The following is a 19549-nucleotide window of genomic DNA, read 5'->3' as shown; positions in this document are numbered from 1 at the left end:
ACATACTAGCTAAGATCTGGTTGAGGGCAGAGGGAAAATGGAATATGTAGTTGAGGAAGGAAGTTATAAATCTCAGTTATACCTTCTTTTTTTTTTAAACATCTTTATTGGAGTATAATTGCTTTACAATGGTGTGTTAGTTTCTGCTGTATAACAAAGTGAATCAGCTATATATATACATATATCCCCATATCTCCTCCCTCTTGTGTCTCCCTCCCACCCTCCATATCCCACCCCTCTAGGTGGGCACAAAACACTGAGCTGATCTCCCTGGGCTAGGTCAATGCTTCCCACTAGCTATCTATTTTACATTTGGTAGTGTATATATGTCTATGCCACTCTCTCACTTCGTCCCAGCTTCCCCTTCCTCTTCCCTGTATCCTCAAGTCCATTCTCTAGTAGGTCTGTGTCTTTATTCCCATCTTGCCCCAGGTTCTTCAGAACTTTCTTTTCTTTTCCTTTCTTTTTTTTAAAATTCTATATGTATGTGTTAGCATATGGTATTTGTTTCTCTCTTTTTGACTTACTTCACTCTGTATGACAGACTCTAGGTCCATCCACCTCACTACAAATAACTAAATTTCGTTCCTTTAAATGGCTGAGTAATATTCCATTGTATATATGTGCCACATCTTCTTTATCCATTCATCTGTTGATGGACACTTAGGTTGCTTCCATGTCCTGGCTATTGTAAATAGAGCTACAATGAACATTGTGGTACATGACTCTTTTTGAATTATGGTTTTCTCAGGGTATATGCCCAGTAGTGGGATTGCTTGGTTGTATGGTAGTTCTGTTTTTAGTTTTTTAAGGAACCTCCAAACTGTTCTCCATAGTGGCTGTATCAATCTACATTCCCACCAACAGTGGAAGAGGGTTCCCTTTTCTCCACACCCTCTCCAGCATTTATTGTTTGTAGATTTGTTGATGATGGCCATTCTGACTGGTGTGAGATGATATCTCATTGTAGTTTTGATTTGCATTTCTCTAATGATTAATGATGTTGAGCATTCTTTCATGTGTTTGCTGGCAATCTGTATATCTTTTTTGGAGAAATGTCTATTTAGGTCTTCTGCCCATTTTTGGAATGGGTTGTTTGTTTTTTTGATACTGAGCTGCATGAGCTAATTGTATTTTGGAGATTAATCCTTTGTCAGTTGCTTCATTTGCAAATATTTTCTCCCATTCTGAGGGTTGTCTTTTCATCTTGTTTATGTTTTCTTTTGCTGTGCAAAAGCTTTTAAGTTTCATTAGGTCCCATTTGTTTATTTCTGTTTTTATTGCCATTTCTCTAGGAGGTGGGTCAAAAAGGATCTTGCTGTGATGTATGTCATAGAGTGTTCTGCCTATGTTTTCCTCTAAGAGTTTGATGGTGTCTGGCCTTACATTTAGGTCTTTAATCCATTTTGAGTTTATTTTTGTATGGTGTTAGGGAGTGTTCTAATTTCATTCTTATACATGTAGCTGTCCAGTTTTCCCAACACCACTTACTGAAGAGGCTGTCTTTTCTCCACTGTATATTCTTGCCTCCTTTATCAAAGATAAGGTGACCATATGTGTGTGGGTTTATCTCTGGGCTTTCTATCCTGTTCCATTGATCTATATTTCTGGTTTTGTGCCAGTACCATACTGTCTTGATTACTGTCGCTTTGTAGTATAGTCTGAAGTCAGGGAGGCTGATTCCTCCAGCACCATTTTTCTTTCTCAAGATTGCTTTGGCCCTTTGGGGTCTTTTGTGTTTCCATACAAATTGTGAAGTTTTTTGTTCTAGTTCTGTGAAAAATGCCAGTGGTAGTTTGATAAGGATTGCATTGAATCTGTAGATTGCTTTGTGTAGTAGAGTCATTTTCACAATGTTGATTCTTCCAACCCAAGAACATGGTATATCTCTCCATCTATTTGTATCATCTTTAATTTCTTTCATCAGTGTCTTATAATTCTCTGCATATAGGTCTTTTGTCTCCTTAGGTAGGTTTATTCCTAGGTATTTTATTCTTTTTGTTGCAATGGTAAATGGGAGTGTTTTCTTAATTTCACTTTCAGAGTTTTCATCAGTAGTGTATAGGAATGCAAGAGTTTCTGTGCATTAATTTTGTATTCTGCTACTTTACCAAATTCATTGCTTAGCTCTAATAGTTTTCTGGTAGCATCTTTAGGATTCTCTATGTATAGTATCATGTCATCTGAAAACAGTGACAGCTTTATTCCTTCTTTTCTGATTTGGATTCCTTTTATTTCTTTTTCTTCTCTGACTGCTGTGGCTAAAACTTCCAAAACTGTGTTGAATAATAGTGATGAGAGTGAGCAACCTTGTCTTGTTCCTGATTTTAGTGGAAATGGTTTCAGTTTTTCACCATTGAGGACAATGTTGGCTGTGGGTTTGTCATATATGGCCTTTAATATGTTGAGGAAAGTTCCCTCTATGCCTACTTTCTGGAGGGTTTTTATCATAAATGGGTGTTGAAATTTGTCGAAAACTTTCTCTGCGTCTATTGAGATGGTCATATGGTTTTTCTCCTTCAATTTGTTAATATGGTGTATCACATTGATTGATTTGCATATATTGAAGAATCCTTACATTCCTCCGATAAACCCCACTTGATCATGGTGTATGATCCTTTTAATGTGCTGTTGGATTCTGTTTGCTTGTATTTTGTTGAGGATTTTTGCATCTATGTTCATCAGTGATATTGGCCTGTAGTTTTCTTTCTTTGTGACATCTTTGGTTTTGGTATCAGGGTGATGGTGGCCTCACAGAATGAGTTTGGGAGTGTTCCTCCCTCTGCTATATTTTGGAAGAGTTTGAGAAGGATAGGTGCTAGCTCTTCTCTAAATTTTTGATAGAATTCCCCTGTGAAGCTATCTGGTCCTGGGCTTTGGTTTGTTGGGAGATTTTTTTTTTTTTTTGCGATGCGCGGGTCTCTCACTGCTGTGGCCTGTCCTGTTGCGGAGCACAGGCTCCAGACGCGCAGGCTCAGCGGCTGTGGCTCACGGGCCTAGCCGCTCCGCGGAATGTGGGATCTTCCCGAACCGGGGCATGAACCCGTGTCCTCTGCATCGGCAGGCAGACTCTCAACCACTGCGCCACCAGGGAAGCCCTGTTGGAAGGTTTTTAATCACAGTTTCAATTTCAGTGCTTGTGATTGTTCTGTTCCTATTTTCTATTTCCTCCTGGTTCAGTCTCAGAAGCTTGTGTATTTCTAAGACTTTGTCCATTTCTTCCAGGTTGTCCATTTTATTGGCATATACTTGCTTGTAGTAATCTCTCATGATCCTTTGTATTTCTGCAGTGTCAGTTGTTACTTCTCCTTTTTCATTTCTAATTCTATTGATTTGAGTCTTCTCCCTTTTTTTCTTGATGAGTCTGGCTAATGGTTTATCAATTTTGTTTATCTTCTCAAAGAACCAGCTTTTAGTTTTATTGATCTTTCCTATCGTTTCCTTCATTTCTTTTTCATTTATTTCTGATCTGATCACGGTTATACCTTCCAGTCAGTTTTACAAAACAAGACTCTCTCTCTCTCTCTCTCTCTATATATATATACACACACAGACATATATATATGTGTATATATATGTGTGTGTATATATGTGCATATATATATATATATATAGGTTGGTCAAAAAGTTCATTTTGGTTTCCATAATATCTTCTATATATTTATATATAGAGAATATATATATTCATTAATATATTAATAAGCATCCTTTCCCTTTCCTTTGCCACTTTACAGTCAGTGTGTTGGTGATAGTTAAATTTATGTTTATTTTTAATTTTTTTTACAGGTAACATTTTAAAATATTTTTTAAATTTTTTCTTCCAGTTGTTTTGAGATATAATTGACATATAGCACTGTATAATTTTATTGTGTACAGCATAATGATTTGACTTACAAACATCATGAAATGATTACCACGATAGGTTTAGTGAACATCCATCATCTCATATAGATAAAACATTAAAGAAATAAAAAAAAATTTCCCCGGTGATGAGAACTCTTAGGACTTACTCCTTTAATAACTTTTATTTATAATATACAGCAGTGTTAATTATCTTTATCATGTTGTACATTAAATCCATAGTACTTATTTTTCTAATTGGAAGTTTGTACCTTTTTTGTACCTTTTGATTACATTCATTTGATCCCCTACCCCCACACCCTGCCCGGTAGCCACAAATCTGATCTCTTTTTCTATGAGTCTGTTTGTCTGAAGTATAATTGACCTACAGCATTGTGCTAGTTCCTGGCGTACAACATAGTGATTTGATATTTTTTACATTTCAAAATGATCACAATGAAAAGTTTGGTTGTCATCTGTCACCATACAAAGATGTTACATAATTATTGACTATATTCCCCACACTGTACATTTCATACCTGTGAGACATTTCCTTTGTAACTGCAAGTTTTTAACTCTTAATCTCTCTCACCCATTCCTCTCTTCCTCTTACCTCTCCTCTCTGGCAACCATCTGTTCTCTGTATCTGTGACTCTGTTTCTGTTTAGTTATGTTTGTTCATTTTTGTTTTTTGTTTTTTTTTCAGATTTCACATATAAGTGAAATCATAGTATTTGTGTTTCTCTGTTTGACTTATTTCACTTAGCATAATACCCTCTGGGTCCATCCACGTTGTCACAGTTGGCAATATCTCAGTCTTTTTTATGGCTGAATAATATTTAAAAAAAAAAATATATATATTTATTTATTTGGCTGTGCTGGGTCTTAGTTGTGGTGTGTGGGATCTTTATTTGCAGCATGCGGGCTCTTAGTTGTGGCATGCAGGATCTAGTTCCCTAACCAGGGATCAAACCCAGGCCCCCTGCATTGAGAGCATGGAGTCTTAACCATTGGACCACGAAGGAAGTCCCTATGGCTGAATAATATTGCAGTGCATACATATACCACAATTCCTTTATCCATTCATTCATCTATGGACTCTTAGGTTGTTTCCGTATCTATGCTATTTTAAGTAATGCTGTGATAAACAATAGGGGGGCATATATATTTTTGATTTACTGTTTTTGTTTTCTTTATATAAATACCCAGACGTGAAACTGCTGGTTGTATAGTAGTTCTATTTTCAATTTTTTGAGAACTCTCCATACTGTTTTCCATAGTGGCTGCACCAATTTACATTCCTACCAACAGTCCATGAGGGTTCCCTTTTCTCCATATCTTTGCCAACACTTGCTATTTGTTGTCTTTTTGATAATAGCTGTTCTAACAGGTGTGAGGTGGTATCTCATTGTTTTGATTTGCTCCCTGATGATTAGTGATTTTGCCATCTGTATGTCTTCTTTGAAAAAATGTCTAATCAAGTTTTCTGCCCATTTTTAATTGTTTTTCTTTTAATTAATTAATTTATTTTTGTCTGTGTTGGGTCTTCGTTTCTGTGCGAGGGCTTTCTCTAGTTGCGGCGAGTGGGGGCCTCTCTTCATCGCGGTGCGCAGGCCTCTCACTGTCGCGGCCTCTCTTGTTGTGGAGCACAATCTCCAGACGCGCAGGCTCAGTAATTGTGGCTCATGGGCCTAGTTGCTCCGCGGCATGTGGGATCTTCCCAGACCAAGGGCTCGAACCCGTGTCCCCTGCATTGGCAGGCAGATTCTCAACCACTGCGCCACCAGGGAAGCCTGGGTTGTTTGTTTTTTGATGTTGATTGATGATAGTTAAATTTATAGCTGAGTCCTTAGGTAACAGAATGTCAAAGTCAGACTGTGACTAACTATAACAAAAGAAACATCATCCAGAGATAGAGATAGATCCAATGGCTGAAATCTTTGGATTCTCCTTTTGAGGAAAGGATGAACTATTTAATGTTTCTATAAGCTATGGTTACATTGGACTAGGTGGAAAAATATAGTTTTTACTACTGTTATTTAGAATTTATTTTATATCAAATGATATATATGCATGTGGAGAAGCCAAAGAGAGGGGCTATACTGGGTATCATTTCGAACTCCTTCCAACTACCCATGAGGGCCTGGAAAGCTTAAAAGCACATTTCCCAGCCCCATTTGCTTCATGCAAGTAAGATTCCACTAATCTGAGCTGTGGATATGAGACAGATGCCTACTTCCTGGTGCTGTTTGTGGAGATAGACAAGTTGGTGGAGCCATGAGGCAGTCGTGGCAGCCAAACCCAGGGTTCTAACTGTCATCCACCGACTCATGGGTGTCTAGAGGCAGAGGCATGGTGGCTGGATTTAGGTTCCAGGGCTTAGTCAGAAGCTTCCTGAGTGTCATCAGGTAGTCATAGCAGCAGCAGCAGTTTCCTGGTTCTGGATTGCAGCTCTAGAAGTAAGCCCTTGAATTCAATCATTCTTATACTCCAGCCCTTCTAAAGATTTTGTACTCACATCTGATTCCTCGCATGAAGTTCCCTTCTGCTTAAAATACCTAGGCTAGTTCAATTTTATGTACACAAATCTGTGTCTATGAATCTATAGTGTTGTTGTCTGCATCTTAATCTTTCAGAGATTCTGGGAAGACTGTTAGCTCTGAGCCCTTCCCCTACTTTATCCCAGCAAAAACTAAAATGAAACAAACAGAATATAAAACGAGGCCCAAACTAACTACCTTTATTCTGTTTGATGCTGTAAAAGTGAGACAGTTTTCATTAGATTCAGGCTTCATTTTTTGTAGAAATTCATGTGTAAGCCTGAGGTAGCAAAGTATAGAAGGAATGATAATGGCTGTAAAGCCAAACACTTACTAAGTATTTAATATATTCCAGACATTATACTAACCATGTTACATGCATTAATTAATAATCCCAGCAGTTCAATAAAGTAGAATCTTGAATTAGTCTCATTTGTATAGGTGAAGAAACTGAAGCTAAGAGAGACTGGGTGACTGGCTTGAGATCACACAACTATTTGAATGGTGCCAGGGCTCACATCTAGAGAGTCCAATTCCAGAACCCACAATCTAACCACAATATTGTGCTGCTTTAAATCCAGAAAATGGGGGTACCTTTCCTGCCTCTAACATTTAGCAAATTACTCCTCCACTCTTTGCTAAGTCTCTCACCTGTATAACAGAGATTCTTATACCCTCCCTGAGTTGTGGTAAGGATCCAACGAGCTATGTTGGGTGAAAATAGCCTGTATGTAAGCGAAGTTACCATAATGTTAAAATTTTTTATCACTAATAAGCTTATAAGATTATTTTCACAAACAAGCAAGAAGGGTGAAGATAGTTGAAGACACTGAGAGACTTGTAAGTGGAAGTGATCAATTTCTTAAAAGAGGAACACGGTCTGTGAATAGAGAGGCTCAGGATAGTAAAGATTTCTTTAATCTACTTGACAATTTTGGCTACTACTGCCCCTGAATGTTTACAAAGAGCAGGATAATTGGACCCTACTGCATCTTTCCTTTCTATCCTCCTTCTGTTCTCTGGGTAGGGGTTCAGCTGATAGATCTCGATCCAACTTAGAATTAGCATTACCTTGGGCCAGGTTTTTGTTGGCACCAAGTGATTATTATGGTTTGCTATATCTCCTTAAAGAGTAAAGTTTTTTTTTTTCACCTTAGATGTATACAATTTTTATTTGTCAATTATACTTCAAAGCTGAAAAAAAAAGTTATACTTAATCTAACACCAGAGGCTAAGGATCCAGGCTCAGAGTTCAGGTCAAAGATTAAAGTTTTTAAAAAATATTTTGTTTTTGAATAAATCTACCCCTGTAACTCTGATTGTAAATGCAAAAGTGATAAAAGTGATTTTTAAAAATCCTTTTGGTCTCCTGTACATAGGATGCTATTAAATTATTTTGAACCCTTGATAAAATGAGTCATGTAGGCAATTCTGTTATAGTATGTTAAATGTTTTCATGTTCTGACATATGTTTATTTTCTGTGAATTGTGGTATTTGTGTTTCTGGAATGGTTAATGGATCAAATTCATGGCTTATGAGCTTATACTGGAGAATGGCTCAGTTCATAGGTTCCTGGAAAAACAGAAGTTTCTGAAGCTTCACTCGTCAAACATGATAATCTGTGTGTTGCCAAAATTCAGTTATGAAAGGTTTCTGGCAGTTCTGTTTTGCAGTATATTATTGGTTTGACAACTGAAATAATGAGCTCTCCATGGTGAAAGCAACAAACCCCAAACCCCCAAAATAACAACAACTCTCATGCCATCTCAATCTGTGTTTTTGGCACTCATATCTCTAATTTCTAATTGTTTTAATGGAGTTGCCATTCTCATTGATTTTTTTCAATTTAGTCCTTTAGTGCAAACTGGTTGAAGTAAAAATTTATCAGAAGTCAGTTCCTTTTTGATTCCTTCTTGGCATGACAATGGACAAAATAAAACCACAAAAGTAGAAAGAATGTGTTTTACATGAGCTGGTTACTTATCTTTGAATTTTAGGGGCACTTATTATCACTTTTCTGAGTGTTATCCTCTGATATTACAGACAAGGTTATTTGAGAAACTGAAATGAAGAAAGAATAGGATAAGGCACTTAAGTTTTTTCTTTAACATACAGTCAAATCTAATTGTATTTGAACTATGATCCAAAGGAGAAGTTGATATGGAATCAGAGCCATTTTCATATTTTGGAGAAAAACACTTATTCCCTTGAATGGAAAATGTCATTTGTATCAGTTAGAAGCCTTTGGAGAACCACTCGATGAATGTAAATGATATCCTTTAGCATTTAAATGATGGAAAATAAGTTCAATCTTTATTGGATGGGCAGGCAAAATGGCAGCATATAGGATGAAAGAAGATAAATTTTCCTGTCCATATGAAATAACTTGAGGCAAAAACCTGGGAGTGGTAGAGGAGGTATAGCATTGAATTAAATTTGGGTAAGGTGAGCTGAAAGTAGGTAAATAGGAGAATAGGAGAGATCAAGATCAATTGATGGATGCAGATGGAAATGGATCAGTAGAGTGAAATTACCAGAATGCTATAGGAATTTTCTCTCTTCGTACAACAGGACTAGCTAATTCCTGTAGCATCTCATGTCTGGATTATTGCAGTGGTCTTTGCCCTAACATTTCCCAGAAATGTGTCAAACACTAAACCCTTGTGTCTTCCTGAACTTCAGGGGATAAACATCAAGTTCTCCAAGAGGTGTTCAAAGGCCTTCCTCCATTTCCTCATGGGGATGAGGGATGCTGGAGAGAAAATGCCATAGAATTAAAAAAAATTCAATTTATTTAAACTAAAAACAAAAGAAAACCCATTCATCCATTTCTCCCACACCCTCCCCCCACCCCCACCCCTGGCAACCACCAGTCTGTTTTTTATATCTATGAGTTTGGTTGGTTGGTTGGTTTATTGATTGATTTTACATAAAAGAGAGATTAAACAGTATTCATCTTTGTCTGATTTATTTCTTTTAGTGTAATGCCCTCGAGGTCCATCTATGTTGTCACAAATGGCACAATTTCATTCTTTATTAATTTAATGGCTGAATAATATTCCATTGCATCCATATATATATATGCATGGAATATTATATATATACATGGCACAATATCTTTATCCATTCCTTCATTGATACGCACTTAGGTTGTTTTCATATCTTGGCTATTGTGAATAGCTATGCTGCAATGGTTATGTTGTAATGGCTATTGTGAACAACGCTGCAGTGAACATGGAAGTGTGTAGAATTTTTATTTTTTTTCAAAGAAATTATCTTCTTTTTTTCTGCTTCAACTTGAATTCTTCTACATTTTAAGAAACTAAAGTGTTAAGGTTTGCAAAATCATTTTTCAACTATCTCTTGTAATTTTCATGTAGTTGACCTAGCACCTGATATGGAATGTGGGAGTACTTGCCATCTATTATTTTGTTCTGAATCTTTTGGGTCTCAGATAAAGTGGAGATAGAAAAATGCCCATTTTAATTTCCAGTTTTACTAGTACTCACATTTCTTTGACATTTTTTTCCTAGTTGTTTTAAGGAATTTTTTTTCTTACCCGAAAGTCAATTATAATTCATTAAAAGCAAGGACTATATTGTTATTTTCTTTTATAAACCAAACCATTCCTCCTACCCCACTTCACCTCTCATTCTGACTTGTCACTTAATTCTAAATAACTTGTTGTTTAATTTTAGAATTAACTTACCAGTTGATAACGTCTGCCTCTAGTTATTATACTGATATATAGAAAAGGAATCAGTACATATTTCTATAGTTGGAGTGCCAACGAAGATCAATTTGGCAATAGAAAAAGAAACAATGCAAAAATGAGTGAGGGTAGAAACATATTAGGCATCGAATTTGGCACATCTTTTGGTTCTTATGAAGATACTATGTTTTTATGGGTTTTTTTCTTCTTTTTGTAAATTTCAAATCATTCAACTAATCTAGATTTATTCTTTGTTAAGCCATTTGTCCCTTTTCAGCTGATTTTCTTTGTTTTTCTACTTGGATTAATTCTTTGTTCTTTGGGTCAGATTATTTCTCTATTATTTGTAATTAACTTCTCTTTGCTGATAATGGTTTGTACTCACTTTTACATACAGAGTGAGCTTAGAATAAGAGACCAATTGAACAAGTTTCAGCTGAGAGTCTCAGATGTGCTTAACATTGGTTTTATCAGTATTTTATTGACTGTATCTATTTTTAGTTTCATGATTTTTTGGAGAAAATTTTCTCTGTTTGGGCGAAGTCTCAACATGCTGTTTTAATAAAATATTTTTATTATAAAATAATACATGCTTATTGTAGCAAATATAGGAAATGTAAAGGAAATGTAAAATCAGCTATCATTTGATCACACAGAGATAATTACTATTATCATTTTGGTGTGTTTTCCTCTACTCATTTTTATGTGTATATTTAACAAGAGTATTTTTTATGTGTATATTTTTTTGTGTGTATATTTAACAGACATGAGATGCTATAATAATCCAGCCATGAGATACTAAATTTTTATGTGTATATTTAACAGGAGTATTCATAGTGTATGACCTGACTCATTTTGGTTTTATTTCATTTTGTAGGCCACAGATCTAGAATACTGTTAAATGTGATTATAGGCAACTTTGTTTGGCTTTGTAGTTTAATAGGAATGCCTTTCCCCTAGTGCTCAGTAGAATATTAATAGGTGATATTTTGGACCAGTGTTTTGTGACCAAGTAAGTTAGAGAAACTCAAGATTAAACAAATTTTATATTTCTTTGACTTCAGGGATTCCCAGGGCCTTAAATATGCCCATATATTGTGAAATGTGGAAGGAGAGTTTACAGTGTTCAAGTTCTCCACAGTTACATGAGTGCAGAATCCTTGATCTTTTTCAAAAATATCTTGTATGAAATAAACTTCGGGAAATGCTTCTCTTGGGCTTCACTCTTAAGTATGATGTTGCTCTTGGCTTTACATAAATAATATATTCTAATAATGCTAACAATACTATTTCTAGTTCATGAAGTTTCTTTAAAAGTTTAAAATCGGGAATGAATATTGAATTTTATTAAGTGCATTTTTTGGACATCTATTGCAATGATTATATATATGTTTTCCCTACTTTGATCTAGATGATATGTTAATAGATTCCCACAATAAATCCAATTTCATTTTACAAGGTTATGCTTTCTAAACCTCAGTTTCATTGTGTATAAACTAAAGATAGTAGTGATACCTCCCTCAAAAAGATGTTAAAATTAAACAAGAATATGCATATAATGTGCTTAACAACCATTTCTAGAAAACAGTAAGCTTTTATTATGATGAAAATAACTTTGGCTATAACCCATAAGTGTTGGTTAATAGTTCTTTTATTTTATTTTTTTCTACTTGATGTGTAATTGTTTTAATTTGCTCTTTAAGTCAATAGCTATGTAGGTGGATGTTTTACATTTTCATTTTGGTTAGTTAAAATAAATTATTAATTTCCTGCTCTATGGCACTGTGACCAGTGTCTGTGTTTTGAATAGTATTTGCTTTAGGAATTTGAGATTTCTCTATTATGGGAGTGATATATTATCAGGTTTTTTTTAAAAAAAATCACTGGTCTAAATACATTTGGGAAGATACTATTTTCTTTTGTAGGCTACAGAATTTAATCTATATTTGTGGATTGTAAAGTATGAGATGAGGCTGGATCAAGATGGTGGAGTAGGAGGACATGGAACTCACCTCCCCACATGAACATATTAAATCCATCTACATGTGGAACAATTCTCACTGTAAATGAACTGGGAACTGACAGAAAGACTCCCATATAACCAAGGCTATAGGAAAGACCCACATGTAATTAGGTAGGAAGGGAAGATAAGTGATTGGGTTGGGACCTGTACCCTGGGAGGGGACTCAGAGGAGAAGGGAGAATACACAGCTGGAGACCCACCTGGGGGAGTGAGTGCCCCAATCCTGGGGACCTACTCAGGGAAGACAAGCCCCACTTACTGGTGCGAAGACTGTTGGGACTAACAGGAGGGCTGTGGGAAGCCTGGAGTCTGCTTGCGATGAGTGTACACATACTGGTTTGCCTGGGGCAGTGTGGAAAGTGTGGATTGAAACTGTCCTGAGTTGAGTGAATGTTCCAGCCCTCTTTACTCCACATAAAAGCATGGCCCTGGATCTAGGGCTGCCCTGACCAGGGAGAAGATTTGGCCATGTGACACAGGTGACCTGGTCCTGGGGTGGAGCCTGGGTGGGGCAGTGGTGGCCATTGTTAGCGCTTACTCAAGCAGTGCCTCAGAAGTAGCCCAGAAATCTGGTGGTGGCCACTCCACCACTGCTCATGCCCCAATATATGCTGAGAGTTCATGCAGGCCCTGCCTGCCCTGAGGTGTGGTTCCACAACAGAGCAAGTTTGGCAGTCTATGTGGAGTGATCAGCTGTGAGGGCCAAAGGTGACTTGATCCATGGCTGCATCTGAGCAGAGTGAGGGAAACAATTGCTGGCATCTGCACAGGCAGTGCATCGGAGATACTCAGACCTCTATGGCCAACATGGGTTGAGAGCTCTTGCAGGCCTCCCTTGCTTCATTGCTCCCCCACTCTGGGGCGAGAGTCTTGGTGCTGAGAGAGAGAGGAAAATGCACATTTAAAGAAAACAGCTAGCTCGGGCATCACCCTCAGGGCTTTTGCCCCAGCAACCTGGGTTCAGACACTCATAGGCAGTGAAGGCCAGTGAGCAGAGGGAAGTGCCACCTCACACCCAGCTCCTCCTCTAGCTCCTGCATCTCTAGTGCCACCTCCACCAAAGTGATAGCTGCCAGCACACCCTGAGGAAAGATGTGACTTGTATATATGTCAAATCCAGCTCTCCTACCAAAGGCATTGAACACACACAGTCTGTATAGAAATGCCTCCCACATAAGAAAACCACTTCAAGACTGCAATAGGTAACTGTTTCACCTAAATTCATAGAGGCAGAGAAAGTTAAGCAAAATGAAAAGGCAGAGGAACTGGTCTTAGTTGAAAGGGCAAGAGAAAAACCCTGAAAAAATAAATAATAAAACAAATAAACAATTTACCAGATAAAGAATTCAAAGCATTGATGATAAGAATGTTAACTGAATTAGGGAAAAGAATAGATGAACACAGTGAAAAATTTAATAAGGAAGTAGAAAATACAAAAAGTTCCATTCAGAAATGAAGAATTCAATAACTAAAGTAAAAAATAATGGAGTGAATAACAAACTAAGTGATAGAATGCATAAGTGATCTGGAAGATAGAATAATGAAAATCATTGACTCAGAACAACAAAAAGAAAAACAAGGGACTTCCTTGGCAGTCCAGTGGTTAAGATGACACTTCCACTGCAGGGGGCACAGGTTCAGTCCCTGGTCGGGGAACTAAGATGCTACATGCTGAATGGCACAGCCAAAAACAAACAAACAAAACCCAAATTAACAAAAATGAAAATAGTTTGAGATCCCTGGGATAACAGTAAGCTGACCAACATTCGCATTATAGGAGTCCCAGAAGGAGAAGAGATAGACAAGGGGATAGAAAATATTTTTGAGGAAATTATGGCTGAAAAGTTCCCAAACAAGAAGAAGGAAACAGATATCCAGGCACAGGAAGCACAGAGCGTCCCAAATAAGCTTAACCCAAACAGACCCACACTGAGACATATCATAGCAAAATGGCAAAACCTAAAGAGAGAATTCTGAAGGGAGCAAGAGAAAAACAGTCATACACAAAGGAATCTCCATAAGACTATCAGCTGAATTTTCCACAGAAACTTTGCGGGACAGAAGGAAGTGGCATGATATATTCAAAGTCCTGAAAGGGAAAAATCTGCAACTTTGGATACTCTACTCAGCAGGATTAGCATTTAGAATCAAAGGAGAGACAAATAACTTCTTAGACAAGCAAAAAAAGTTCATCAGTATTAAACCTACTCTAAAAGAAATATTAAAGGATCTTCTCTAAGTGGAAAAGAAATAAGAATCTAGAAGAAAGGGGAAATCACAATAGGAAAGGCAAATATGTGGTAAGGAATGAAGATGAACCAATTAATAAGCCAGTAAGAAGATTAAAAGGTGAAAAATTGTAAAAACATCTATAACTACAATAAACAGTGAAGGGATAAACGTGAAGATGTAAAATATGGCATCAAAAACATAAAATGTGAGGGAGGAGAGTAAAAAAAAATAGATCTTTTAGAATATGTTTGACCTTAAATGACTACCTGTTTAAATCAAGTAGATAAAGTTATAGGTCAACATATATGAAGCCGAGGGTAACCAAAAATCAAATACCTTCAATAGATACACACAAAAAGAAAGGAACACAAAGCAACTAAAGAAACTATCAAACCATAAGGAAGAAACAAAAAGAAGCAATAAACAAAGAAAAATTATAAAACAACTGGAAAACAAGTAATAAATGGCAATAAGTACATACCTAGCAATAATTACTTTAAATGTCAGTGGACTAAATTCTCCAATCAAAAGACATAAAGTGGCTGATTGGATTAAAAAACAAGACCCATCTATGTGCTACTTACAAGAAACTCACTTCAGAACTAAAGACACAAACAGACTGAAAGTGAGGAAATGGAAAAATATTTCATGCAAAAGGAAAATACAAGGAAACAGAGGTAATAATACTCATATCAGTCAAAATAGGCTTTAAAACAAAAGATACAACAAAAGACAAAGAAGGACATTATATAATGATAAAGGGACTAACACAAGAAGGGGATATTATGCTTATTAACATATAGGAACCCAATACAAGAACACCTAAATATATAAAACAAATACTAATAAACATAAAGGGAGAAATTGACAATAATACAGTAATAGCTAGAGGCCTTAACACCCTACTTACATCAATGGACAGATCATCCAGACAGAAAATCAATAAGGTAACAGTGGTCTTAAATGATACAACTGATCATTTGGACTTAATAGATATCTACAGGACATTCTATCCAAAACAACAGAATACACATTCTTTTCAAGTTCACATGGAATGTTCTCTAGGGTAGGTCACATGCTAGGCCACAAGTCTCAACAAATTTAAGAGGCTAGAAATTATATCAAGTATTTTCTCTGACCACAGTGGTATGAAACTAGAAATCAATTACAGAAAGAAAAATGGGAAAAGCACAAACATGTGGAGACAAAACAACATGCTACAAAAAACCAGTAGTCAATGAACAAATCAAAGAGGAAATCAGAAAATACCTAGAGACAAATGAAAATGGGAACACAACTCTCCAAAATCTGTGGGATGCAGCAAAAACAGTTCTAAGAGTGAAGTTTACAGAAATACAGGCCTTCCTTAAGAAACAAGAAAAATCTCAAACAACTTAACCTACCACATAAAAGAATTAGAACAAGAACAAAGCCCAAAGTCGCCAGAAGGAAGGAAATAGTAAAGACCAGAGAGAAAATAAATAAAATGGAAACCAAAAATATATATATATATTGAAAAAAAAAGGAAAAAAAATGGAAAAGATCAATGAACCCAAGAGCTGCTTTTTTTTTTTTAAATATAAACAAAATTGATAAATCTTTAGCCAGGCTCACCAAGAAGAAAAGGGAAAGAACTCAAACAGACAAAATAAGAAAAGAAAGAGGAGAAATAACAACTGATACTACAGTGATACAAAAATTTATGAGAGTACTATGAACAAATTGGACAACCTAGAAGAAAATGGACAAATTTCTAGAAAGATACAACCTGCCTAGACTGAGTCAAGAAGAAACAGACAATCTGAAAAGAATGATCACTAATAGTGAAATTGAATTTGTAATAAAAAAATTCCCAGCAAACAGAAGTCCAGGACTGGATGGATTCACAAGAGAATTCTACCAAATATATAAAGAGCTAATACCTGTCCTCAAATTATTCAAAAAAATTGAAGAGGAGGGAACATTCCCATATTCATTCTATGAGACTACCATTACCCTTATACCAAAACCAAATATACTACAAGAAAAGAAATTACAGGCCAATAACTCTGATGAATATAGATGCAAAAATCCTCAACAAAATATTAGCAAACCAAATCCAACAATATATAAAAAGGATCATACATTGTGATTAAGTGTGATTTATTCCAGAGACACAAGTATGGTTCAGTATTCACAAGTCAATCAATGTGATTCACCACATTAACAAGGGGAACGATGAAACCCAGAGAAAAGCATTTGACAAATTTCAATATCCAGTCATGATAGAAACTCTCATCAAAGTGGATACAGAGGGAACATAACTCAACATAATAAAGGTCATTTATGTCAAATCCACAGGTAATATTATACTCAACATTGAAAAGCTGACAACCTTCCTCTAAATTCAGGAAAAAGACAAGGATACCCGCTCTCACCACTTCTATTTAACATTGCACTGGAAGTCCTAGCCATAGCCATCAGAGAAAAAAAAGAAATAAAAGGCATCCAAATTGGAAGCAAAGAAGTAAAACTCTCACTATTTGCAGATGACATGCTATGTTATATAGAAAACCCTAAAGCCTCCACCAAAAAACCACTAGAACTAATAAATTCAGTAAAGTTGCAGGATACAAGATTAATATACAATTATACAGGAATAATGAACTATCAGAAAGAGAAAGTAAAATAAATCCAATTGAAAATGTATTAGAAAGCATAAAATACTTAGAAATAAACTTAACCAAGGAAGTAACATGGAAAGATATCCTGTGTTCCTGGACTGGAAGAATTAATATTGTTAAGATGGCTGTACTAGTCAAAGCAATCTACAGATTTAATACAATCCTTATCAAAATACCAAAAACATTTTTCACAGAACTAGAACAAATGTATATTTGTTCTAAATAGCAAAAGCAAAGTTGAGAAAAGAGAACAAAGCTGGAGGTATCATGCTTCCAAGCTTCAGACCATACTACAAAGCTACAGTAAACAAAAGAGCATGGTATTTGCACAAAAACAGATACATAGGTCAATGGAACAGAATAGAAAGCCCTGAAATAAACCTGTGCACCTATGTTCAATTAATTTATGATAAAGGAGGCAAGAATACAGTGGAGTAAAGACAGGTTCTTCAATAAGTGGTGCTGGAAAAACTGGATGGCTACATGTAAAAGAATGAGATTAGAACACTTCCTCACACCATATATAAAAATAAACTCAAAATGGTTTAAAGACCTAAATGTAAGACCTGAAGCCATAAAATTCCTAGAAGAGAACATAGGCAGAACACTCTGACATACACCACAGCAATAATTTTTTTGGATCATTCTCCTAAAGCAAAAGAAATAGAAGCAAAAATAAACAAATGGGACCTAAATAAACTTAAAACTTTTGCACAGCAAAGGGAACCATTGATAAACATAAAGACAACCTACTGAATGCAAATGATATAACTCACAAGGGGTTAATATCCAAAATATATAAACAGCTCATACAACTAAGTATCAAAAAAAAAAAAAAACCAAACAACCCGATTAAAAAATGGAAAAAAAACCTGGATGGATATTTTTCCAAAGAAGACATACAGATGGCCAACAGGCATATAAAAAATGCTTATAGCTAATTATTAGAGAAGTTCAAATCAAAACCATGAGATATCACTCACACCTGTCAGAATGGCTATCATCAAAAAGTCTACAAATAACAAATGTTGACGAGGATGTGGAGAAAATGTACCCTTGTATACTATTGGTGGGAATGTAAATTGTGCAGCCACTATGGAAAATAGTATGGAGGTTCCTCAAAAAACTAAAAATAGAACTACCAGCAATTCCATTTCTGGGTATATGTCTGGAAAAAATGAAAACAGTAATTTGAGAAGATACATGTGCCCCAATATTCATAGCAGCACTATTTACAATAGCCAACATATGGAAGCAACTCAAGTGTCTATCAACAGACAAACTGATAAAGAAGAAGTGAAATATATGTACAATGGAATATTACTCAGCCATAAAAAAGAATGAAATTCTGCCATTTGCAATACCGTGGATAGACCTAGAGAATATTATGCTTAGTGAAATGTCAGACAGAGAAAGACAAATACTGTATGATCTTACTTATATGTGGTATCTAAAAGATAAAACAGATAAATATATATATATAGCAAAACAGAAACAGATTCAAAGGTATAGAGGACAAACTAGTGATTACCAGTGGGGAGAGGGAAGTGGGGAGGGGCAAAATAGGGATATGGGATTAAGAGATACAACTACTATGTGTAAAATAGGTAAGCAACAAGGATACATTATAGCACAGGGAATTATAACCATTATTTTGTAATAACTTTAAATGGAATATAATCTATACAAATATTGGATCACTATGTTGTACACATGAAACTAATAGTGTAAATCAACTCTACCTTAATTAAAAAAAACCTGATTCTTGTCAAAAAGTTATTAGTTGAACTATTTTAATTCTCAGTAAGAAATGTACCTATCAGTTTATTGTTTCTTGCCTAAACATTGATTTTTGTCTGAAATTATCATTCTGACTCTTTAATTTGCATTTGTCTGCCATTTTTCTTATCTTTTTTGACTACTTAATCTGTCAGAAGTTCTCCCTGTGCAGAAACTATTTTGTTTCAGCCAATTTCTTTATTTAATACTCTGAACTTGATTTATATTTGACTTGATATTTAGCATTTAAAGGTTTGTGACTGCTGTGTCTTTGTTGTGGATGATATCTTTTTATCAACATAAAATAATATCCAAATTTGTTTTTAATTATAATAGCATTTAGTTTAACTCATAATTGGTGTTAACTTTTTGAGGTTATTTTGTTGACTGCCAGTTCAGAAAATAACACTCAAATGACATTGTTCAACTGAAGATGGCTTTATTACTTAACTGCAGTAAGATAGAAAAACATCTATGGGTGGATATTTAAGGAGTTTTGTGGTTTAGTTTAAGGTGGGTATTCAATGCAGGAGCCTGAATAGAATTGTGCAAAGTTTTTGATATTATAGTTTAGAATAGGTGGACACAGCAAGATGAGAGTTTTGAAGGAAGTTTTGATGAATAAACAGTTCTTAGATAACAGAGAAGTTTACCTACTTAAGAAATCACTTTTCCTGAGAAGGGAGTTATTTACCCTAATGCCCAAGGAGGAGGCAAGTTGAGCTGTCTATTGTTTGGATAAATGGATTTTAATGAGTT

This window comes from Pseudorca crassidens, chromosome 4, assembly GCF_039906515.1.
Source record: "Pseudorca crassidens isolate mPseCra1 chromosome 4, mPseCra1.hap1, whole genome shotgun sequence".
Classification (NCBI taxonomy): Eukaryota; Metazoa; Chordata; class Mammalia; order Artiodactyla; family Delphinidae; genus Pseudorca; species Pseudorca crassidens.
This window is presented reverse-complemented; position numbering follows the sequence as displayed.